This window comes from Pipra filicauda, unplaced genomic scaffold (assembly GCF_003945595.2).
Source record: "Pipra filicauda isolate LSUMZ 115617 unplaced genomic scaffold, ASM394559v2 scaffold80_size11013439_pilon, whole genome shotgun sequence".
Taxonomy (NCBI): Eukaryota; Metazoa; Chordata; class Aves; order Passeriformes; family Pipridae; genus Pipra; species Pipra filicauda.
In genome coordinates this window covers 4,658,590-4,684,937 of record NW_024104987.1, presented here as the reverse complement: position 1 = coordinate 4,684,937, position 26,348 = coordinate 4,658,590, and the positions used below count along the sequence as shown (strand labels likewise).

At 39.1% G+C, this 26,348-nt stretch overlaps 1 protein-coding gene across 4 annotated transcripts in view; it reads left to right on the top strand.

Moving 5' to 3' along the window:
- ANKFN1 (ankyrin repeat and fibronectin type III domain containing 1) overlaps positions 1–26,348 on the top strand; it is a 132,086-nt gene that overhangs the window by 4,510 nt on the left and 101,228 nt on the right. For 2 of the 4 annotated variants that reach the window (XM_039390183.1, XM_039390182.1), the window contains exons 2-3: positions 879–936; positions 1,833–2,068. The gene's annotated coding sequence lies outside the window, so the exon portion shown is untranslated. Of the gene's footprint in view, positions 1–878; positions 937–1,832; positions 2,073–16,280; positions 16,501–26,348 lie in introns of those variants that run through there. The other 2 variants (XM_027749544.2, XM_027749545.2) reach the window with 2 other exon arrangements.

Here is a 26,348-nt window from a genome sequence, read left to right as displayed (position 1 = left end):
CCTTAAAACCTTGCTTCTTTCTCCATTGTAAAAGGGTCTCCTCAGGCTCCTCTTTGCTTTTTGCTTTCCACCTGAAATGGAAGAGATACTTCACTCCTCTGCTCCTTCCAGCTACAGCTGCTGCATCTCCAGCGGGGCAAGGTCTGTTAATAGTTGTAAATAGCTCAGCTGTGAGAGACTTTTCTTTACTTAAGTTGTGAAATGGTTTGTCTTCTACCAGTTCTTTGCGTGAGGTAAAAGAAATAAAGATTTACAGCAAAATAGGGAATTTTTGGAGTGCATTGGAAGACCTTTCATTCAAACTATGGGGTACAATGAAATTTCCACCAGATTCCCCTCTCCTCCCTTTTCCTTCAGTTTATTATCTATCCAGGGGACGAGAACAGCCCCTCACTGGCTGGACTTGTCCATAGAGGGTCAATCTTAAACCCTTGTGACTGTGATTATTTTGTCTCCTTGCTGTCCAACACTGCCATGTGAATGAGGTCATGGTGTTAAGGGATTGTGGGCTGGCTCCATAATACCTTCACTTTATGTCCTAAAGGATCTCTGGGATCTGAGCCCTGTATTGGGGGACTATTAGGCAGGAATCTTTCCTTTAGATCTTAATGACATTGTTGGAATTATATCCTTACATGCTTTTGTCTTTAAGTGATTATTTCTTCCCAATAATACAAACACTTTGAATGTCAAGATTCTGATACTGATTCTGCAAGGAGAGTGGGGGGCAGAAATCAAATTGTTGATTTCAATTCCAAAAGGTAATGCCCTCTTATAAAAGTTGTGTTATCTCAGATCCCAATGTGGAAAAATGGATCAAGGCACTTAAACTTTTCTTCTGCCACTGTGTTTAACATTTCTTTCTTTTTTCTCTAAAGTGTCAGGAAGTGGTGCTGAGTTGGCAGCAGTATACACCATCCCAGAGGAGGCTGTAAAGTAAGTGTTAAAAATGTTTAGTCCTGTCTATAAAAATGAGTTTTACTGAACTTTAAAAAATTAGTAACAGAACTGCCTCTTCCAGCAGTTTTTGTGGTTATTGATAGATGTGAGTTAATTATTTGCCAATGGACATATAAATTCTTATCTGAACTATCTATCCAAATTGAATAGTTACCTAACCTTAGCTATCTGGTAAAATTTCTGTGAACCCCTTTATATAGAATCAAAATTAATTAGTAGGCTTGTGGGAATGATTATTGATTCATACAACTGAATCTTGAGAAGTCTTCTCTTTTTGATGGAGAGCTTGCCTTGAAAAGTCATGTCACAATTCATCTGTTCACTTGTTTTGCCACAGAAGGTATCTCACACTACAATAAATTTAGGAAGCTGTGTTAGAAAGATGGCCCTTCAATAGAATATTAGAATTATTTCTTGTTATTCCTTTATTATTTAGACAGTTACACTGTTTCTGATCCTCATTGTCAGCATGATAGTGCTAACATCAATAGTGTAATTTAATTTATTGAAGGGAATATCGTATCTGTCAGGAGTATTTCAGCCTTTGCTGTTCTCTTGGTAAAGAAAAATTGAGGGTTTTGTCCTCTTATTAAAACATATTTTCATTTTAAAGGAACATCTACCTTTTGGACACCATGCTATTCATGACACCGATTATTTGAAAATCCTTTTCCACTGTTGTTGTGCCCTCACAGGCTTATTACCAGTATTTTATAGTTTTTCTGTGGGTTCAAAATGCCACTGGAGGACAGATGCCACGCTGTAGTGTCCCCTTACCATCTAAAGTGTTGCTCTGGGCTCTCAGGTTGCCTTTCCCCAGCAGTTGCTCGCTATCCGCTGTCAGCTGCCCAGCTATTGTTTCTTGCCCGCAGAAGCTCCGGCAGTGGGAGATGACAGAGCAGCCACACTGCCCGTGCTCGGGGAGCAAGAGAACTCCAGTGGTGACATAAATTATTGGAAGAGTGTTCATCCAGGGAATTGCAGGCAGACAAAGCAGCTCTGATGAAATGCATCCCCGTCAAAGACAGTTTGTTTCAGCTGAGGCTTGAATAACAGCACAAGTGAAAAACAAAGTAGCCTGGAGGGGGGAAAGCGAAGTGGAGTCACTGTACGTAAGTATTTTCAAATAATTCCTTACATAGTTCACTTATCTGATGAGCAGATTACTGTCTGTGTTTCTGGACACCATTTTTCATCTTTGAAGAATGAAAATTGCATTTTCTTTGCTGTGATGCACAGGCAGATTATTTCTTTGCTGTTCTCTGAATACTTAAAATATTTTATACGAAGAATGGAATTTGAAATATCTGTAGGGGAGAAAATACTTTTGTTTTGCCTTCCAAGTATATGCTGATATTTTAAACCAAGTATATACTGATACTTTGATGTGTGGTCAATACCTTTTCACAGGACATACTTATAAACAAGTAATGGTCCTATTTAAGACTCAATGTTTATAATTTCCATTTCCAGAACTGTTTATATTTCTGCTGTTTTCTTCAAGAGTCAGTTTAAGGGAGGGTGTTAATAGTGCTAACTTACCTGCATTTACACGTGAGCAAACTCAGTACTAAAAATTGGCAAACTGGAACGAGTATGCAGAGAGTTTTATGACAGTCTGAGACAAACTGTGGTTTTTTAATGAAAAGTTCTTCTTTCCTTTGGTTCTTCCCAAAAAGGTGCGTTTTTGGTTGTGATAACTAAAGAATAAGTAAATTTGGGAGTTACCAAAAGCTTTAGGGGACCAGTTTTGACTGGAACAAATCAACTCCAGCCAATGGAAGATGAAGGAACCTAATTAACATTAGGTAGCATTGTGCTACCAGACTCAGACTGCTATGACACATGGAATAAAAAGGGATCATTTGGATTTTCTGAAACCTGGTTATTAACCTGCAATTATTTCTCAGTGTGTTTTCCAAGCACTACTCATTAGCAATGAATTCAAAGCTCATGTTCCTGCTGTAGCAACAGCCCTTCTGGTTTTTAGAACATTTATGGGGAACTGTGACACTGCAACAGGCTACATTTTTTTCACGTTTCATAAACTGATTATGTCTTTTTGAAGTGAAAAACAGGGATATAACTTAGCCTGAGTCTGTCTTCTCTGGAAGAAGTCGATTTGGCTCTATCTTGTCAGAGGCTCCAGATAAATAGTGAGTCATGTAACTAAATAGTCTCCTGGAGACTGCTCCTTCTGATGGAAGAAACTTGGCCTGCACATGCATGTTACAGTTTAATTGACTGCCTTGGAAGTAGCATGACATTCTTGTCTGTACTCTTTCCACATACTGCATGAAGTGGTACTGATTTCTTTTTTTAAAGACTGTTTAATGGTTTTAAGCTCATGATAAAGAAAGTCTCCAAAGAACTTACCTAAAACTTCATTCTGAGCTCAATACAAGCAATGACAGAAGGGCAGCCAGTAATTCACTGAGGAATTAATACCCATTTCCTTTGTTTTCAGTGTGATGGCATGTCCAATTACTCTGAGTCTTTACTGCTAATCTCAACAGGCCCTCTCTTGCACTTCTTGCCTTTATTGTTCCTACAGCTTCCCTGGTGTGGAGTTAGTGGATGATGCTATTAGATTATAAGTCTAGGCTTTTACAAATTTTACAAATCAGCCAAATTAAATGATGACAGGTCATTCTCCCTGTCATTAGAGCTGACTAGAAATCCTTTCCCCTAAAATCAAATCAGTTTTAGTAAAGTTACTATGAAAACTACAGCTGCTCTTTTTAGGAGGTTTTAGGACAAACTTGGTCTCCCCCCCAAAAGAAGATAGATTTTTGTTTCAATGAAAACTTATTTCCCCAAAGATTTATGACTGAAAAAAACTCCTATATAAAATAGTCTTAATCTTTATCTGTTAGCTGTATTTATGATATTGGAAAAGCAGAGTGAAAGTCACCAATAAGTCAGATGAAAACATTCTGCAGCCTACAGCAGTTTCTGTGCTCCATGGCCTTTGAGTTGCCTGAAGAACAATTGGGGAATTGCTTTAGAGAAGTCATAAATTGTTTGAGGATTTACTCAACAGATTCTAATTTTGGATGAAATATGTGATTATGGAAGCACATAATAAGCATTCTCTCCTACACTCACAAAGAGTTTTATTTTCAAATCACTCTGTGCTACAAATACTCAGATTCTATTGCACTGTATCAGCCCCTTCACATGCTCCAGTCAGGCTCCAAAACAGGCTCCTAAGGAAGAAGTGATTTTTTCCTTCTAAACAACTAAACAAGCAGAATTCCTACCTGTCCTACAAGTACCACTGTCCTTGTGACAACTCCTCTGCAGTGGTGTTGGCTTTGTGTGACATCTTCCATCCTTCCTTAAAGCACAGAAAAAGAGGGAAGAGCACAGTCATTAGGACTTCTCCACAAGAGGTAGAAGCTTTTTCTCATGTTCTGTTGAGGAGTGAGCAGACGAGGCCTGATGGGAGCAGCAGGTGGGGATATTTGGCCAACATTCCACCCAAGCTTCCAGCAGACTGACTGAATTAAGACCTTGGCTATCTTGAGGCCCCAGCCCATAATAAGGACCTTGGTGACAAAATGGGAAGAAATTATATCAAAACATGGCAAGGATGAGAACATTCTAAAAATTTCTGAGCCATTGTAAAACCCACAAGGTGCTCTTTTCTTAGCTAAGGAAGCAGTTAAAAAGTTTATTGCACATAACACTTTTTTTTAAAGCACTTTTACAATCATTAGCAAAACTATGTATCAATTGGCACTGCTCCTTGGTGTCCTTCAGTAATGACAAAGAGGTAAAACAAAAGCATGGAATTAAGTGGAGAGATCCAGAGCACTGATTCATGCCCTTTATATGTAAAAAGTATGCCCTGGAAAGTTCATATTTAAATTTTCTGAAAGCATGAGTGAATTTTCTCCTGCTCTTGTCCTTACCCTTATAGAGTAATTTTCAGTGGCTATAAAATGTGGTTATTAAACCTAGAATGTATCTTCTGCAGTGCTATTTCTTGTCCATATATAGATATCAAGACAGCTACAGATTGCTTCATGACAGCCTTTTGGTCCAATGCATGTGTCAGTAAAGGAAACCAAGCATTTCTCTTAATAAAATGGTTTTCAGCATCCTTGAGGACACATTAAGTGATCTCTTTAGAAGTCATATTCAGTAAGCTAATTAGCATGATCAGAGTGTGCATTCCTTCCTTATGATTAACTTCATGGCTCCGAAAGGAAAGCTCTAGGTAAAAGTCTTACAGTGACACTAAATACATAGATTCTTATATTCTGTATTGGAATGCATGACACACTGGCTACAGTTTTGAATAACTGTTTAAAGTATTTTGAAAGCAGCAAGGACATAATTCAAGTTAAGCTCTCACTTTCCCTCAGCAGAAATACAGAGGGCATTAAACAGCTTGGGCAAACAGTCTGGAAAGTTACATTGCGGTTCATCTTGTTACACTTGGTGCTTTATGTGTAATGGTGGTTTTTACTCCGAGTTCTACTCAGTAAAGCAGGGACTTCAGCTTCTTTGTGAAAACATGAAAATTTGCAATACCTAATCTTCTTTATTGTGATAATCTCCTCGCCCTGAAGCAAAGATGAAGCCTCTGTAAGTGACAAGGATCACTCTCATCACACTCTTAAAAGTTTGATATTTAAGAGGTTAAGAATGATACAATATTAAGCACAGCAAAAATATCACTGATGATTTTTAAATTTTTTTTAAACTGAGATATAAGTGACATGACCTATTGCTGATGCACTTGCATTAAAGTTAATTGGCACAGTGGTGTTTTCCCAGCACCCACATGAACACTGCTCCATAGGATTGTGCTCAGGGTATAAGATCAGCAGTGATGCTCAGTTTTGCTGTTCCCTATAAATTAGTCTAATCTCAGTCTAGCTGACTGAACCACAGGTATATTATTGGAAGACAACAGCCTTTGGTGATATAATTTTGATTGTAGTAAGATGGAAACCCAAATGTTATAATCCTTAGAGTCTGGGACTGAAACAGTTCAGTGAGAGGGTGTCATTTAATACTGCCACAGAGTTTAGGTGAGGAGCTCTTCAGCAGAATTGCACGGCTTAAGCATTCTGTTTTCCTCTGTGTCTGATGTGCTGAACTGCCTGCCTGCTCTTCTTCCTTTGCTTGAACAGATGTCTTCTTTAGCTGTGATGAGATGCATCAGTGCAGCTCCCACTGATACTCTGATTTCCATTTTATTGCTGGCTTGTATCAGTTTATTGATCTGTCTCCATTTGGAGATCTCTCCATGTTTCCCCTTGTCATTGAACCACTTCTAGCTGAAGCCATACACTGAGACAATTCTTTAGATTAAACTCTTTACTGATTTTGAGCCCCCAGGTTCATATGAAAATGAATGGGATTTGGTAATTGAAAGATAAGTTTTGAAACAAAAATAGGAATGTGCTGTATATTGCAATTGATTGTACATTGCAAAATGATAAGCCTTCTAAAATTAGAAGATACTGGTCAAGTAACAGAACAATGATGCTTTATTTGCAAATAATGCTAATTATTAACTACTTAAAAGGACAAAATTGCTTTTTTTCAGTAAAAAATTATATTGATATATCTGGCATGATGGCAATGTAATTAAAAAAATAAGATTTTAATGAAAATACCTATCCATCCAGACTTCTGCTTACTGTGCATGTTCTGCCTGTGGTCATGAACATCTCTTTAAAGGACTAGTACACTTGATGAATGACCACCATTTATGTATTAAAGACGACAAATTTAAAAAAAAACCCCAACCACCAGATCAGTATACCAAGGGTGGGGTTGCTATTAAATTAAATCTGGAATCAGAAGAACTGTCCTGGTTGTTTTCGGCACTTCAGTACTCTCATTTCTTATTTAAAATACTAAACTCTCTTTAAATTTTATCAGAGAATGCTGCTTTATGGGGGTCTGTAGTTACAGATTACTGTCTCTGAAGTTTGTCCCACAGAGCAGAGAAGGGGAGAATGCAGTTATATGTTCCATCTTTACTACTGCATTCCTTGGAAGGTTGCAGATGTTTACCTTTATCTGACTTTAGATTTTGTGCCGTTGTGGTTGCTGGCAAGAGCAGTTGAATTCTTTCATGCCTGTTGCTTTAATAAGGAATGTGAAGCCACATATATAGTAACACGAGAACACAACAGTATGAAGCACAAATAATCCCTGATGAGATGCATATCTTGAGTAGGGATTAGGAATGCTTTGCACCCGATTCTTTATTTGGACTGTTACTCTGAAAAATTCCAAAAGGGGGCAATCTTACCCTCTGCCTGGAAGTCTATAAATATAATTCAACTGAGAAAATACAGCACACTACTTTCTAAGTTCTCATGTACCTTAGAAAACTGAAGGTTAGCACAATGGTAAAAGCAACTTTTAAGGGCTTGGGTTTGTTTCTGAAAAGCAAACTTTAAAAGTGACACTGGATTTTCAAACTGTATTAACTGCAGTAGTATGAATACCTGTGGTCACTTTCAAATTGAGATGGTTAAAATCATCTGATGCCCTTACAGTGAAAAATCATGTTGTTGAGAGGGAGAAATATTAAAAAAAATTATACACTGAAATTCCTCTTGGATATAAGTCAAACATGCTTGTGATAGAAATTTAGGGAAAAATAGAATCTGAGACTCGCCCTTCTTTACCAGCTGATTGATGTTTATTAATTTGAGACAAAAACTGTGTACACACTTGGAGGAATGTAAATATGCCTTTGTAATTTCTTATCTTTCTGTAGTGAAGCAGGAAAAATAACCTGTAGCCATGTGCTTGCCACTAATTTGTAGTAATTTTTAACTATATAGAATGTTTTCCTTAAGGAGAATACCTATTTCCTTTGTACGTGCTTTCCCAGCAATGTGTTGTTGACCCATGTTTTGTAATTCCATGGCAACAATCATTGAACTCTGCAAAATGAAAATATTTCATGTGTATGATATATATGCATCTACTGCACACACACACCCCACCAAATAGTTTTTAAAGATGTTAAAAAGCTGATACTAAGCCAATATCCTTTGGTTGAACCAAATGGATGTTCAAAAGGAAGGCTGCAGGAATGTGATGAGGACCATTCCTGCTCTGGATGTGGCACAGGATGCTGCAGTCACAGCCTCGCACTTTTCTCCAGGGACCAACTCTCTGAGCATCCTGTCTTGCTTTAAGACTGAATATCTGCCACATGTTCATAATTCTGGCATCTCACTGATAACTCTCTGCCTTGGAAATCCCCTAACCTCGACTAGAATAGACCTGGCAGCCGAAGGAGGTGTGGTGTTTGTCACAGGGCAGGTGAGAGCTGAGCTGGGTGGAAGGAGATGGACACGTACAGCTGAGGGGTATCTTGGCTTGATCTTAAATTTATAGAACACTTCGGGTGTTTTAAAGATATTCAAATTTTTGAGAGCCATCTGAATGGTGATATTTATGAACTGAAACATCATTGTTCAGAATTTCTCTTTTTACCTGAGGCTGATCCCCGCAACGCCGGGGCTGCAAATTCCCCCTGATAAGGCCAAATCCTGTAATGAGTCATTCCTGCATGGAGTCTGGCTAAAGCTGGCAGATTACTTGTAGTTAAATGAGTTTCAGTTTGTGATGTTTGGAAGCTTGGGCTCCAGTCCATATAGTATGAATAAAGAGGTACAGACTGTCAACCTGTGTATGCTGCAGTGGCTCTGACCCCTGATTCACAGCCAAGAGTGAGGCTGGTCCAGTCACAGCTCCATAAAGTGTTATGGTTAAATATGTTTTCGTAAGATGTAAATGAAGCTAAAATAAATTATGGCACCACTTTATTTTTATTGTGTTAAGCAGTATACATAATAAATTAATTTTTTTTTTTTTTTTGCCTTGCTTCACATTCATATGATGTGGACTATTTTAAACCCAGCTGAGGTTTTTTCCCCTCTGCAGAAGATGACCATACCAATTGCCTCACTATCTGTTTACATTCTGGAAAGAGTCATTTGGGATTTTCTCTTTCTGAAATAAACGTTTGCTTATGGATTTTTTTTTATTGTCACATCCATGGCATTTTTAAAGTAAATATGAGTACAAGGTTTATATTATTTTAAATGTATATTGTATTTGTCTTCCCAACACTGTGGTTTTTAGTACTGTGAATAACGTAGTATGGAGCCAGCCTATTAAACAGCCTGTTTTTGTAAGGAAACTGTTAGTCCACCTACAATATTCTATTGCTTACTGTGTTCTTCCAATATGCTTAGCATTCCACAACCTAAATGATCATTTGTTGAACAAATTCATGCTTTTATTAGTCAAAATACAGAGAAAACAGAGCCCCCCTGTTTCAAGATATTTGCTAATGCACGGTTAATTATCACATATAGCTTACTATAATTCATTTTACAGGGAGACCTCCTGCAGGTAACATACTAGCAGTTTATGAAGCAAAATAACCTCACTATAGATTAGAACTGTTTCACTACTGGTCAGACAGTTGCTGCTTCTAGGCCTTCTCACTTCACATTGCTAATTTGAACAAGGCTTTATTTTTATATTTGTCAGCAGCAAGACTGTAGCATGGTTGTTAAACCTCTCCCAGGCCTAATTAGAGTAGCAATGCTCGCATTCATAATGAATCTCGTGTCCTGGGTTGGAGGAGGTAGCCGTGGTGCTACAGTAGCTTCCTGGCAGACAGTTGCTGGCAGGTTTAAGGTAGCTTGTGGCTTGCAATATTAAGTGACTGTTGAAATTCATTGACTCCACTGCGGCTTATGTGTCTAGATGACAACAAGTTTACACGGTTCTTTTATAGTTACAGCAAATGGGTCCATTTAAATATTTATTAGGTGATTATGGTGATGTGAAATGGAAAAAAATTGCAAAGTACGGTATTGCATGTATAACTGTTTTAACTGTTTGTACAAAATAGGCCTGTGGTATCATTCGAAATTACAGCATCTTTTTTTCCTCATAAATATTTATAGTGTATCAGTAGCTAGGAATGCTAATTTATTTGCATTTTGTTTCTTATTTAATTTGACAGCCTTTTGGGCAGCCATTAAAGGCACTCACTCTGATTTGAATGAAGGATATTTCAATCAGCAGTTGAGTGGCATTTTGATTGGAGTGGGTGAAGTTCAATTTTAGGAGTTCTTTTCGCTTTATGAGACACAGAAAGGAGTATTACCTGTGTGTGCTCGATGATGGGAGCACCCCCAGAAGACCTACTTCTCTGAAAATCTTACTTCTGAGGAATTATTTGCCATAATTGTTGCATTAAATGCAGTCAGCTTCTTTTATTTGGTAGCTTGTCTGGCTTAATCAAAGTGAAAATAACACAAGATCCAGGTAGATATTTCTGCAAAAGATTAACCAAGAGTTTTTGTAAAATATGAATATGACTTGGATTATAGAACAAGGTATCTCAGGTATATAGATAAAAGGATTAACTGAAGACAGAAAAAAAAATCCAATTCATTGACAGCTTTGTAGCTACTGTTTACTTTTTCCTAGCAACAGAAGAGATGGAAGTGAGTCAATCTCACTCAAGGGCATGAGAGAACATGATGATGATATCCAGAGGTGTCAGAGCAAATATGTACATTGGAAATGCTCTCAGTGGTGGCACAGAAAATAGTTATAGTGAAGAGAAATCAAGCATAGTACAGTAAATTTAGTCTGAATATATGTATGTGTCTATATCTACATGTAAAGCTAAACACAGCTTGAGGGACTTGCTCTTTGTAAAGAGAATAATTATCCTTCAGCAGCCTCACTCACGACGCTGTTTCTGAACTTTGCCATTGTTTAGAAATTTAAATTTGCTGCAAGTGGGTGGCAAAGCTTTCTAAATCTACATCTTATAAAGAACAGCAATCAACAGCAGAGATAAATCTGAATTCAGCTGGTCAGGGGAAGTGTAACATGTCATTGTCAAGTAGAGGAGCGAACACCAGCTGAAGTCATTTGGCTGTTTTGAGATATCGAACAAAGTGTATCCACAGGTCTGACTTGTTCTCTGCTAACTCTCTACAAATACTTTCTTTCATAGTTTCACACCAATTTCAGCAGGCTTGGAAAACTTCCTATTTTCTCCTGTGGAAAAATTATTTCTTTATTGGAGCAAATTTTGTCAATTGTACTTGAGGAAAGTAGTCACACAGCCTAGAAATATTGAAATGGAGATGGAGAAGTTTCATACTCTTGAAAATGAGATGAGTTACTCTTCCAAAGAGAACAAGAATTCTAGGGAGTAAAATGGAGACATGAAGCTGAATCAACTCTGCCACACAGGAATGTCCACAGGTTTCCTTAAGACTTGCTGCAGTATGTCCAGGATTGGGATTTAGTCTACTCTATACAGCTCAAGTTTGGCTGACATTTTGTTACTGCATTAATGCTTATTTCATTACCAAAAGTAAGACAGCAATCCTATAGGCATATGTTTAATGCTGATTTTAGTTCAAATTTGGTGCCCATGCTCAAAGTTGAGAGAGCTGGTGACTGAAGGATAATACTACAGTACCAGTAATGAGAATTCCATATCAGAGCTCAGGTGAGAATGGGTTGTTCAGGTTTTTTTCTCCTATGAGAACTCAAAACCTTAGGGGGTGAATTATTGCATTAATAAAGTGTCTTTGTGATTATAAAGATATTTACCCTCAGGCTTAAGGGTGAATAACTCTGCACTAGTTTTGAGTGAAGTTCTATGATGCCCAAGATGGGAAGTTTAACTTGCAGCTCAGTGTGAAGGCACCTGAGTGTGAAAGGAGGACACTGAAAATGTCTGTACATTGGGCACCCACAACAGCCCTCGGGCCTTGGACTGTCCACCTGATGCTTTTCACAAAGTCTAAATTCATTTAAAAGAAGACAAGGTAGGAGAGAGGAAAGAACATTCCTTAGCTTTTTGAGTCTGGAACTTCTGTCCTCTGTTTTGCTCAGATTTTCCAGTGAGATCACTTCCTGAATGGGGCGTAATGAATGAGTGTTCTGAAGGCAGGTCAAGAGCTAAATGTGCAGGAACGGTCCAGTTTTGCAGTGTCCCATCACTGACAAAGCTGAACTTGGTTCAGGTTTTCCAACAAGCTCAGAACTGTCACATATGCAGCTTGAATAAGATGAGCTAAATTCTATATATTGCATATACATTTTTGTCCTGAAGAATCTGTGGAATCAAATATTTGATGTGTGTGGGGGGGTGTTGTATTTGCATTCAATGTACAGTTGACTATTCACCCAGTGCTGTGCCTTCTCTACCTCAGTTTTGTGCCACAACTTGTGACATCTTTCCTCAAGATAGTGTTAAATCTCTCTTCACTTTTGAGAGATTTATGAAGTTCAGTAGTTGAAGCTGATACGTTTTCTACACTTGTCAGAACTGTTACAGGTCTATTGTTATAATCCATACATATTAATTTTAAAAACACTGCAAGGTGTACTGTTTTCCCTACTGAACTAATACAGTAAGACAGAAATCGAGTTCCAGAGAGAGGTATTAAAATCTGTCTCTGAGTACGAACTAGTGGTCTCACCACTCTGCTGACAGTCCTTGTGACACTGAGGGGTGAGGAGATGCCAAAAAAGCATGGAGGTATGAGACAGCAGCACTTGCTGCAGATGGCAAAATAAAGCTTCTTTTTACAGTGTCAGGAGAAATCATTTTATACAATCAGCAGTACAGTAAACTACCTTCTGTCTCTGTGCATGACACCGGGAAATAAAAATCCGTTCTTCAGCTGAATGAAAAATACGAAGCCCAAGTGTCAAGATCTTAGCACTGGGACAAACTGGAAACTTTCCAGTGGAACATTTTTCCCTCAGCTAACGCCGGTTCACCAAAACCTAACACGTTGCATGAAAATGTCTATTCCAATGAAATTTTTGATGGAAATGTTCTTGGTCTCCAGCCAGCTCGCCCGCTTTTCCCAGCTCTCAGCTCCCCGGCATCTCACGTGGAACGGTGCCAGAAAGTCAAGTTTCTCCACGTTCCTGGCCTGCTTGGCAGACTGCCAGGAGGGATGGGAGTCTGGGCTCCCGAAAGTGGACAAGAAACCTTATACATGCACATACAACCCTACACTTACTCTCACAGGTCATTTAAATCCATGTCAGTTCATTCAAACTAAAGGGCTGGTTTTGTTTTTTTTTTTTTTTACATAGAGGGTCTTTTAAATATGACCCTCCCATGGAAAATTTCTCATGTCGGACTTTTAATTCCAACTCGCGACTGAGAAAGAAAAAAAAAAAAATTGGGGAATATGAAAAATTTTCCTTATAAGGGGAATACTGGTTCCTGTGCAACTGCACGTTGCACTATTGTCACTGAGGCTATCAACAGCTCCATCTGCTTCTCTTTTTCATTGCATAACGAGATCTATATTTGTAACAGGTACGGTGTTTACACATTTAGCCTTAACAAAACAAGATAATATTTTTAGAGCTTTTGTAAATATTTATTTTAAAAATTCCTCTTAAGCCACCTTATATAAGGCAGGTAATCTTTTCTTGGTCACTAAGTGGACTGAGGGGATAGAGAGTTTCAATGTTTTTGGCTGAATAATAAAGAGAAAATAGGCACATATACTGAAATTCTGACTGAGAGGGCCCTGAAGCAGGAGCACTGTAATGTACTTTTCCATAGCCTCACTTCATGCACTGCAAGCTGCTCAGTTGCTTATTATATGTAAGTAAATAAATAAACTTCAATCACACTGTGTTAGGTAGTTTCTGACTGGGGGGATGTGTTCACATCTGGGACAAAAAGTACTTGATTCAAGTAGCCATTAATGAATTCCTTTTCTGACTATTCTTAATACCTTGGATTAGCATAACAAAGACTCTTTAGGACATCAGTAGTTGATGCAGTTTATTTTTAAATTGAGAAGATGGGATTTATAGTAATAGATACAGTTCTTACTATTTCACCAAGGAAAGGTTCCTGAGTAGAATTCCACTTCTGTGTAAAATCACTTTTTCATCATCAAATCTGAGCCTCACTGCCAGTCTGTCGAAGAAGTGTTGCTCTCGTAATAATGGGAAACTGGTAATGTCCTGTATAAGATACTAAAATTTCTATTAAACAGAGAAAATTCCTGTCTTTGTTAAAATAAGGAGAAAAAACATTGATTTTTTTTTTTTCTTTTAAGGGGATAATTGTGTAGCAGTGCAGGAGGCTGCACTTTCACAAATGTGATCTGATGTTGCTCCCTCTGTCTTTTTATTCTGAAGTGATAAAGTGCGAATGATCATCAGAATGTCCCTGAATTAATGATAGCATTACATACCCAAACATTTGTAAAAGGCTTAGATAAAACTCACTTTTAGACTCACTAAACATTAATTTGAGGTGTTGAAGAATTTTATTGTGCTGGGAGTTAACTTTGAATCCTCTAAATGTGCATGGGTTTGCCCTTCTTGTACTTACACTGAAGAAGATTCCATGGCTTGCAAGCAGCAGAAGAAAGTGGGTAAAGAATTTATTGGCAGAAACTTTAGTTTGGTCCTAAAAACTCTTGTCTCCCTGGCTGTGGCTGCCCAGAATCCCAAGATCCTTCCCTGGCATCAGCCTTGGCATCAGTCTATCCATGAGAAGGAGAAAATGGGATGAGTGTGTGTGTACACCCGGCAGGATTAAGCAATTCAGAGCAAACCTCTGAAGGGAAATTAATAAATACAATCACAAACTTTTTAATTGGTTTCCAATTAAATGTTCCTTGCTAGAAATGATGCAATGGCAACCTGTATGTTCCCTTGCTTTCTAATGCCCCTAAACTGAGCTCTCAGTTGCCCTTCTCTAACCTCCTAATCTTTTTGCAAAGGAGAGCAGAAGGACCTCTCCGCAAAGCAATCCTGACTGCTTTATTGGACTCATTGGGGTGAGAGGAAGAAGGGAGGGGGTTGCAGCACGTATCACACTGCAAATACAATTCAACATGTGCAGTGAAGTGACAGCTGAATTCTTCGGGTCTTTATGTCACAGAGTCAGTGCTGAACTATGGTATGTAAGCAAAGACATCTCATATTCATTTCTGACTGGAGTTCTCTAAGAGCAACAGTCTCACTGAGGGGGGGGAAGTCAGCTCAGCTCTCTGGAAAATAGAACACTGGCCCTGACTCCTCTCTACCTTGCAGTAAGTGAAGCTCAGCTCTTTACCACAACACCAAACTGGCCTCCCTCCATTATTCCAGGCTCTCACAGCTGCTCTCTGGCAGAACAAGAAAATTCTGTTTTCCGTATAGAAGTGCATCATCTAAGGTTTGAACTTTTGTCTGTTCATTCAGACATAATGTAACACATTTCTCTGACTGTTCTCTGGATGTGCTAAGAGCCTCAGAGAAGGCTGTGCTTGAAAATTTCTATCTGAATCCAAGTCTTTGACCGTTTCTCTCCCCGTAATATTGAGGTACTGAAACAAGTAAGTCCACAGAAAAAAAATTGCCCTCACAGTATTTCAGGGTGCTGGTTTTGGTGTCAGCTGAGAGAGAGCAAGATACAATTGTGTTGTGCAGTGCATGTTGTGCTATATGTTTGCATAAGGAGGCTGATTTTCTTAATACAAACAAAAAGTTTGAGGTTACACTCAAGGTGTTTCTGTTCCCAGTGTACCAATCTTCCTGACAACTTCTATTAGTTCCTCAAGTTACAGGAGCTCAGACTAGCAGGGAAATCACCCTTATTCAGAAGTACACATCCTGGTGTATTCTTTAAAACCAGGGATGGACAAAGACAAGAAACAGGGACTCCTAACTCCATATACTGAATTGGGCTGAGCCCAATGGGCCTGTGTAGAAGGTAGATTCTCAAATATTTGGGGGTTCAGGAACACAGTCAGTGCTGGGCCTGGGAACTGAGAGGCAGCAGAGCAGAGCAGCTACAGAAATCAGAGCTGTGGATTCAGGCTTGGATTTTTATAGGAGCCTGTGTAAGGGCATCTCTCTTCTAGTCCATCATGGATACCTACTCTAAGTTTTATTTCTTGCTATTGATCTCTCTCCATTCGCTGCCATAAACTGGACCTGATTTCTTGATCTATCTCTCTGTAACCATCTACCTTGACCCCCGAAAGCTGATTGCAATAAGTAAATTAAACTGTGTGCAGTGGTGTATTGTCCCATCAGATGGCACAGATGAGTTCTACAGCCTCCTTGGAGTCACCCAAATCAACTATTAATAGCTGCTTTTCATGTAAGAATTCCAAGGCGGTTCAGTTTTCCTTTGGTTGTCAGATATTCTGGAGGGGTTTTTTTTTCTTTCTTTCCGAAATTGTTGTGCTGTTTTCGGTACTTAAGAGACAGACTCCAAACGAAGCAGCCATTCCTAACCTATGCAGACAAAGGGAGTGGTTCCCTTAGCAACAGGAACCATGTGGAGGTTCTCAGAGAGCTCTCTTTTCCCCCTACTCGTGTTTTCTTTTAACTCAACATTTTGCACAGCATCTTGCATGGAGACTCCGACAGCTGGGCTGGAGGCAAACAGTTCTTCCGGCTCTGGCTAAGCAGTGCTCGGAGGGCAATTGTTCCACGCTCATCAGACAGAAAAAATGATAACCATGGGTAAGTGAACTGGCACACAATCAGAGTTCACGCTGAGGAGGGGGAAAGTTTACTGGCTGGCAACCAGAAGTGGCCAGCACTTCCCAGTAGGGCATGTGTGTTTGAAACAGGGGTGCTGATGTGATGCTTGCCTTGTTTACTGGGAGGGTTGCACGTCTGCGTTTAGCATTTCAGGGGTTTGGAAATATTAGCACAACTGGGTTCTGGTCCTTAGCTTGCTGCTGACTTCTTTTCTAGCCCTGAACATCTCACCTCTCTGTTTTCCTTCCTCATCCACCAAAAGGATATGATATGCCATGAGGACCTGGAAAGGGCTGTAAAGTACTGTGGGAATAGACCAGATTGCTTGTGAAAATCATGTTTGCTTTTGAAGTTGATGGCAAGGTGTGCAGAACCTGAGATAAAGTATTGATCTTCTATTGCAGATTTAACTGAATTAACTTTTCTGTAGATAGATCTCCTTGCTTTTCTTCATAGTGCACAAGAGGTGTGTGCATGTAGTGTTTGTACATGTATGTCTATATGTAGAAAAATTTGTCTATGCTGATGTATAAATAACAGAAATAGAGCAGTTTATTTCCCTCAAAATAGCTACAGCATTGATAAAGTAGTAGCTGTGATTCAGTGAAATCCAGCATACTATAAAATAATAAAATTTAATTTTTGCGTGTATTGAAATAAACACTTCATCTGCTGAACCTAAAGTGTTACGTATTACCAGAGCTCTTGCCAGTCTCAGTTAGAAAAGCCTAATACATAAACTCCCTAAGTTTGTAGTCATTTAATCTAAAAAGAGACATCTGAATTATTCCAATTTTAAGTCAGTTTATTTTGTGGGGGATGAATTAGTCTCTCAGTTCTTCCTACTTTAATGTACAAAGTTCCTCCAGTCACAATTTTTCATCATATTTGAATTAAAATTCGGGCACCCAAGTCCATATTTTGCCAGATGATGCAGCACACTGACCGTTTGGGTGCAGGCTCCCTGTGAGTGCACGCTCACAGACGAGTCTCACAGTGTCGCAGTGGGTGCATTTACCACCACAGGCAACTTCAGTGTTCGTCTTTCAGCTGTGACACTGCAGGAAAAAGGAGCTGTTGGTGCCTGCACGCACAGAGCAGCTGCACAAGTGTCACACACCACCTCTCCTGGTGTGTGCTGTCAATAATAATGTCCTGTCCTTACTTTTCCTATTCCTCACACAACACTAACCTGCAGATCACTTGCTATGTGCTTGTACTGCTGAGCTTTTCCTGGGTGATCAGAGGTTCCAACAGTCACAACACCCCCTTTTGCGTGGGGATTGACAATTTGTCTCTGAGCTCCAATTTAAATTAAGAACAATTGCCACGTTTGCACCTTTATGAATAATATTAGCTTTTGTGCTTGAATAAAGATGAAGGCAATAATGAGTCACTCAAATTGTTTCCCTTTTCTGTCTGTGCTTATATTTCCATCTTTTTATGCCCTACTTCAAACAATATTACTGCTTGAATCAGTGACACCAGCTAAGGTACAGGATTAAAATATTGTACATTTAGTAAACAGTGTTTGAGTTCCTAATTACAATTTGGCATGTACATTTTGCAATATGTGAAGAAAATCCTGGATTTATGGTGTGTGGGGGGTTTAACCAAGGATTTTAAGTCATTGCAGATTGATCTTCTTAATTTCTTCCCCCGTCCCCATTTGGTGTCTAGTTCTGCAGTTCTGCAGTTTTCCCTTGTTTGACATTTACATTTTTGGGTAGAGTTTATTTTCAATTTTCATTCAGATGAACAAAAATGTCAGTACTTTTGCCAGGCCTGCTGTTAGAGATTTTGTATGAATAAACCACTGAGAGCACTTTTAGTTACTTCACATTTACTGAGCCTGTCCTGTTATCAGCATTAGTTATGCCTTTCATCCAAGCATTTGAAGTGCACTGCACACGTAAATGAAGCCTTCCCAGAAATCTGGAGACAAGGAAGTAACACCAAGGGATCACTTCATCCAGAAACTAAGTAAATAACAAGAATTCTAATAATATAAAGTGCTGCATATCTTAGAAAAGGCAGCAAAGATCTAATGTAGAATAAGCAGATCAGATTGATGACAACAGCTATTTCAATTTCTTAATGCTTTACACATAGGACACATACATATACACTAAGCTGAAACAGGAGAAAAAGTGGAAGTTAGTCTTAAAGATTAAAGAAATGAATGATGATTGACCTATAGGAAGAGTTATGAGAAGCTGATTTATGTGGCTGGCAGCCAAGGAGTTGGCAAAGTTTCATGCTTTTAGCAAGAGGGATAATCTCATACAGATCAAATATCAGGATCTTACCATTTTTATATAGTATATGGTTTTTCAACACCAAGTAAAAGACAAGGCTTATAATGTGAGTAATTCTTTGATCAATCTGATTTACTCATTAAAAGATCAGCAGGTATAAGTCCTCCAAGACACCTCTAGATAAAAGACAGATCATATATCAGCTTGTGCATGGCTCATGGCTTTTTATATTGTAGCCCTGAAAAGAGGACTCGTGTGATGGTCTGGTGTGGTGCTGCCCCTTGCAACCTGCTTTCACTTGTCTCATTCCTCCCTAAAGTCCATCACTGTTCCATGAAGGTAGGCAGTGGGCATCCTCTTCTGTGAAAGCTTTCCAGCATCTTTTGCTGGAAGAGCCAGAAAACCTAGGAATTGTGAATGGTCCTTACACAGGCGTTTCCAATCCTAGAACGGGTCTGGCTTTTTCAGAGAGCCTTAAAGGATTTGGGAAGCCAGGACTAGTCACCACCAACAGTGTGTGGCTGGAGCTGCAGGCTTTATGCTCGTGTCAGGTGGGTCCTGACTGGGGACTGTCTACTCTGCAGAGTTTGTGTTGTGGCCAGAGAGATGTGTGTGGATCAAATACTGATTAGTCTGTGGGACTAATGGCCCAGCTAGTTGCTTGTATAGATGGAGGCTCTGAAAGCAGACAAATCACCCCAAATCTTTCATTGCCCCAACATCCCACTCAGTTATGTTGTATCACTGAGCCAGCTACAGTTCCTGCTGCAGCACATGTAAGAGCAGTGTGCTCTGACTGACAGAGGGAACAGCAGCTGTGAAAACACTGCAGCAGTGGGCTTAGCTTGTCCCAGGTTGATGAGAAGGCAAACTCTCCAAAGACCCCCGAGAGCACTCTGGTTTCTAAGGTGTACTAAATCCAGGGCTTTCACATCTTCATTGCTGGTGTCACCCTTGCTATGTCATTTATGACAAAATTTGCTATAATCACATTATGTTGGCTTGATGTGCAGGCACTCAGGCACACTGAAAAAACAGCTGGAAAGTGTTGGAGCCCAAAGATTTATTTTACTGAAAAAAGCATATTCCCCAGCAATTAAGATGTAAAACTAACAATGTGATGTGCTGAAAAACGTAAAGGCAATGAGCAGCACAATTCTGAAGTGCAAGAGTAGGTGGGACACCTGAAAGTGTTCAGGAAGGAGTTTGGGTAAACAAACCTCACCTCAAAGCCTTTTCAAATTCACAAACGTCACACATACAAGAAGCCTTGGATTAATGTTTCTTCTCTCCTCCTGAATGTTTTCAATACAGTTTTAATGGATCACCCTATGGAGAATCAGTATTACTTCCTTATGCCCTGCTTTTATTAATTCTCTAGCCATGGGATTTGTGGAGCTGTTCTCTCTTCTTCCTATGACAAGCTGGTTTTATTTTTCCTTTTACCTGAAACAAGTCCATCATTGATTTTGTAGCCTGCTTTTGTGTCATCTTTGAGCCTGTGCAAAGGATCATCTCATAGATTATTTGGACTGGGATTTTTCTGTACTAGTAAACCTTGAGAGTTTGGAGTGCATTTTGGAGGAAGGTCCTGGAAATTCAGTATGAGCTTGCAGTTGATGTCTAAACTTGCCTTCCCCAGAGACATATCAGAAATGCATCTAGAGCAGCTCTGAGGTCAGGGTTAGTGTCCTGCCTTAAGGCAGAGGGTGCGCTGGGAAAGATGGAAATCTGCAGAGGGATCCTAAAACACTCTTTGCTAAATATTTTAAGGCTAATGTCTCCTTTGCCTTTTGCCTCCTGACAATGTTGAAATTAATGATCTTTGGATTTAAATTTCACATGGAGTCAAGCTGAGATGATGTACCTGAATCCAAGTTCCTTCTAAACACAGAGTTGCTGCAGCTTTTGTTCCGAGCTAATCCTTGTGTGAATCATATGGCAACGCTCAGCAGGCCTGGGCTCCTGAAGATGTTCCTTTGAGGTCAGCAATTGTCTCAAGCAAATATTTGCCACTTCATAAATCTCTGCTTGTATAGGCTGGATTCTATAGCCTCTCTTTTTGGGCAGTGCAAGATTGTACAATAGCCATCATGCATCACCAGGGGAGTAACAAATTCTTTTGGAAAGGGAGAGTGGATACTCAGACTGAAACACAATGTTTTTCGTAGCCAAACTAAGTTTTAGATCAGTCAAACTGTCACTTGAAACAGAAATTTCAGGTCCAACATTTTAATGACCGAAGTTATATGTTGTAGCAGTTGACATGTGCAGCCAGTGCACTTTTGAAAAGCAAAGGGAAAGTTTGAAATATTTTGCTGAATGTATGATTATAGTGCTTGGGGAAGTTTATGTAAGACTATTTAAAATGATGACTGTATTTCAAAAATTGTTATAATGAAGTGTATCAAATTTGTTCAGAAGTTAATGTTGAGTTAGAATTCCCATTTAGCCATTTGTTCCTCTTAAATATATATATATCACTAGGCATTTTATATATGGAAAATTTGATCTATGGTCATTGCAAAAGGATATGGAAAAGAACTGGCCAGTTTTATTGGATTCTGTCTGGTGTGACAATACTTTTTGGCTCACAACTGAAAGTAATCATTCAATTTTTATTTAATATATAGCCAGAAAGTTATTCTTTAAAATAATCAACATAGCATTTTACTTTGTTTGAGTTGGAATTTCAACCAGATGATGGTTGTTAGGGGCTTTGGGGAACTAAATGGGTTAATACAGTATAAAATCCCCCCCATCTAATTAGTTAATGTTGATTATTTTAGAAATTACGTCTATTGTGTAATTCCTTCTGTATAACCTGACTGCTTTCCACTGCTGGAACTGTGTACAAAGAAACCCTAAGACATCACTGGGCACCTGAATGGCTCTATGTTGTTTATTTACAGTGTTCTTCAGATTTCTGACACAATGTTACATGACTTGGACTGATGCTGCCTGAACTTGACCATTGTGCTCAACTTGGGATTAAAAACAAATGTCATAACAGCCATATCTTCTTATATAAAGTATATTTTTTATCATTATCTGCATCTCTTTCGAGCATTTGGGACAGCAAGTGGCTGCCTGAGTGTTTAGAGGGGCAAGGAATGAGCCTCAGCTGTGACATGTTTCAGCACTACCAAATCCAGTTGAACTGCAGTTTATATCAGCTAAGGAATGGTTCTTTGCAGCAGTACATTGTAAAATAACTTGATTTCATTTTGATAACAATAAGAGGCTGAAAATTGCAACACTTGATGTCTTACAGCTAAGCCTGTATTTTTACTTCACGACACGCCACGGACACGGTGTTTTAAGGCATTTTTAAATTCTGTAGGATGATGGGAAGATGAAGCTTTGGAGAGCACACCAGATTCTGAGAAATGTAAGAGAAAAACAGGATGGAGGGAAAGATTGGTGTGAGGAGTTGAAATTTCTTTCATTTTGTCACTGCTTATCTGCAGTTTGGGGACAGCCATTGCTCCAGACAGCTCCCATCCCATCTTGTTATTGTCCCTATCGACCAACAGTAGCTCCTTGCTATTTTCTATTTAAGGGAATGAAACAGGATGGCAAAAGCATTTCTCCAGTTAATATCTGCTGTCGTGTTCATAGGGCTCTTTATTCAAACCCACAGTATGCCTTAGTTAAGCTGTGAAAGGGCTGTTATTTCCACTGAGCACTGTCAGCTCTCACAGCCTGATTATAGTGCCAGTTAGGATTAGACTCAGATTCATCATTCAAGAGGCAAAGAACTGGGATAGAGAGAGGAGAGATGCTATGGGAGGATGGTAATGGGAAAAGTGAAGGCAGAGGGGGCCAAGTGAGAGATAAATGTATGTGGTTTTAAACAAACTTCATAACTTGTAGCTAAACATTAGTTATAGGTATTAATTAGCTCCCTGTCTCTGCTATTTTGTTATGAACCTCTGTCCACTTTCTGGTGCACTTTTCATTAGGTTGACTAATAGTGGATTTTTAAATGAATTAAAAACTCAGTGCCCTGCAGGAACGTGTGGAGAGCAGAGAGGTGACAGCAATGCACTGCTTTAGTGGGAGCCAGAAGCTGCATGTTGAGAGTAACTGTGGTCATTGTTGCAGGGGATTTTATTTCCTTTGAAAAGTTTTACTGAGCTTAATATTGCTGCTGAGAAAGGTGATGTTTTAGACTTCGTATTTCAGTTGTTGACTGAAATATGTTGACTAAATACACACTAAAGTGTATTTAGTTGTAAACTGAGCAAACTCTCTGTAAACCATGTCTCAGTCCTTACTCTTTCAAACACCTACTCACGGGTCTTACCTCATCAAACCCAGCTATTTATGCATACAAATGTGTTGATTGGCTTTCCTTGCTTTCTACCAGTGAGGTAGAAAGACTCCTGCTTTCAGGACACTGATGGATTTATTCATGTTACCAATAAAATACGTAAGGTACCACAGTCCTTTCAAAGTGCCCAGCCAACTTTATTGGGGCTTTTATCCTGCTCACAAACTTTGCCTTACAGGACCAGGTTTCAACACTGATAGACTTCTCAACAAGTGGCTGGATTGTTTAATTCATGTTAGTTAGGCCCTTACATTTCTTAAAGAGGGTTCTTAGATTTATCTTAGAATTTCAAATTAATATTATAAAAGGGTTTTGTTGGGACAGAAAGGGAACATAATCCAAAAGCCTCTAAAATTAATGGAAGTATTTAGCTGATTTCAATGAGCTTTGAATTTAACTGTCAAAGGATTGTTCAGAGAATTAATTAGCTTATTTAAATAGAAACCACATTTATGAAACTGATAATAAGTTTTTCTGTCTTACTAAAAAGCACATGGTCTCTAGAATCAGAATCCTGAAATATTCAGTACTCAGTAATGTAGCTGAAATAGTAGCTCCTACTGCATTTTACTCTTTTTTTTTGGTTCTTAGAGATTGAAATTACATATAAAACCCAAGACACCCAACTGGTCAAACATGGGAATGGGACTAAGCAGGGTCAGCTGCTAATCATGCCTCTAACACTTTGTAACTAAACCCAGAGATAACTATCATCTCTTCATCCTTCTGTTTCCTCTGTGTCTTATTTATTTATAGTGAAAGCTTGAAAGGGCAAGTATTCTCTCTTGCTAAGTGTTTGTAGAGCACGTAGCCCCACTTTCAGCAGGGGCCTCTTGATACTGTAGTAATAAAAATAAACAATTAACACCCAGAATAATTGCTTTAATTAGATGGTTTAGAGCTGACCAACTTCTGATTATGGTAGAAATGTGCCCTGCTGGCTGCTGTACAGGGGACAGAATAACTGGTTTGTGTCCTTAAGCTTGCCAACAATAGTCTTTTGAACTGCAGTTATTAACCTTTATTCCCCCTGAACTGAAATGCAATACCAGTGTGGTAACAAACAGAACAAAAATGCAAGCCATGTGTCCATGCATCACTAAATGGTTTTATTCTGAAAAAAACCCAACAAAATCTATTACATTAGGGATCTCTACAGATCATAATTCAGTCCTGGTTCTCAGCACATTCTCTATCATTTTCTTCATGCTTCCGTATCACAAGATTAAAGAGTAATTTCCTTAAGATCCAGAATTTTTCTCATTTCTGGAAGTTCTGATTTATGCTCATAGTTCTCTGCTTTGTAGAGTTGAGAAAAAACTGTTCACAGCTGGTCATTTGTAAAGTTCTAATTTGGAATGGGTGAAAGTTTTTAGGGTCAGGCTCGATGGAGCTCTGAGCAACCTGATCTAGTGGAAGGTGTCCCTGCACATGGCAGGGGGTTGGAACAAGAGGAGCTTTAAGGTGCCTTCCAACCCAAACCTTTCTAAGGTTCCATGATTTTTACTAAATTTGTGTTGTTAATTTTCAGTAGTTCAGTGCTCCAACACAAAATGTGCCCCATGTTTGGTAAGGGTGGAAGGCTGGAGAGAAACACCTTGGTTTTGTCCAAAGATTGACTGGAATCCTCTGCTGTGCCTTTCTTTCTGCTGAGACCAAGGAAATTCTTGCAGACAATAAAAAAAACAGACTCAGGGTTAGAAGTGTAGAGTAAATCAGATAAATTATTTCCTTCCCTTAATGAAACATGAATAGTTTGTACAAGATTCTACAGGTGAAATTCATCATTAATGGTTTCCTGTTCTTTGGTTAAATCTGAAACAGGAATGCAGAGCTTCCGAAAGTTCTCACTCATAGTGTCTTACTGTGACCACTGAGAAGGGCTTCCACCATCCTTCCTTGTGTGTGAGGCAGCTCAGAAGGCATTTCATAAAATAAGACCCTGTTCTTCTGAACAAAGAGTATTTTAAAACAGTGGCTTTCAGAAATCTGTCTTTCTTGGGAGTCACTTCATTTTTTGATTTAAAGGTTGGACTTTAAAGGTTGGAGATTTGTACAGGAAGAACTGGATTATTAACATGCAAAACTAGGCACCAGCAGACACATAATATACCTGTCTCAAGGTATTTTTGAAATGTCACCTAAAGTAGTTAATAGCTAATAGAAAAACTCTGCAGAGGAAGCGGGGGTGTCAGATTCTTTTTGCTAGCACATGCACAACTCTGTGTGGTCACTTTGAACACTCAGAACCAGACAATTTATTCCACTTTCTAAAGATTTGGGGTATAGTGAGCAGATTAACACAGGGAATTACTTCTGTAACTTTATATCCCAGTGTAATTTGAAGTAACTTCCTGGATAGACAAATGCAACAGAAAATGAAACAGAAGTAAAGAACAGGCAGAAGCCAAGCAAGCCCCAGTTTGCAACCCAGACTGCAAAGCTGGAAGAAAAAAAAAACCAGTTTCCATCTGACTGAACATAAAGGAAACACAACCCATAAAAGGGGATATTGAGATCCCTACAGGTTCAAACGAGGACAGCTCTGCATCCTTAGAGAAGCCAGGACCAAACTTGTATGGGAAGAAATATAAAAATAGCCTGTCAGCAACTTTGTGGTTTTGTTCTCATGTTCTTCAAGACAATCACTGGTGGCAGACAGACCACCCCAGTTTGCATCTGACTAATCTGCATTGGAGGCTTAAAAATGAAATACAGTTTTCCCCTAGTTTCTCCTAGATCTCCCAGTTGATAGTTTGTGGGGAGGGCTTTTATTTGGCATATTTGGTCAGATGTTAGGTTGGTTAGGAAGAAGTGGTAAAAATAAATTATTTGCTAACCACTATGAAAATTAAATGCATCCCCATCTATGAGAAAGGATCTTCTTATATAATTCTCTCTTAGTGTGCTCAACCATTTGTCCCTCACAAAGTGCCGTGGATGTAGGAGTGGGACCTAAAGGTTCCACAGCCACCTTTTCTCCCTTGGTTAAATGCCCCATTGTAGCTAGAAATAAAAACACCAGAAATGGCTCACATAGGCCAGGCACCTGAGCACATCTTTAACTGTTATAATCTGATTTTTTCAGATATTGTTATCTAAAAGAATTCCAAAGGGACATGAAAGGGGAAAACAGTTCATAGGTGGGTCCAGTATCAGCAGGGCCACCAATCCATGGCTCTGCTGCCACACTTACTACTACTAGTAGCTACATAATGTGCCAGCCTGAGCCT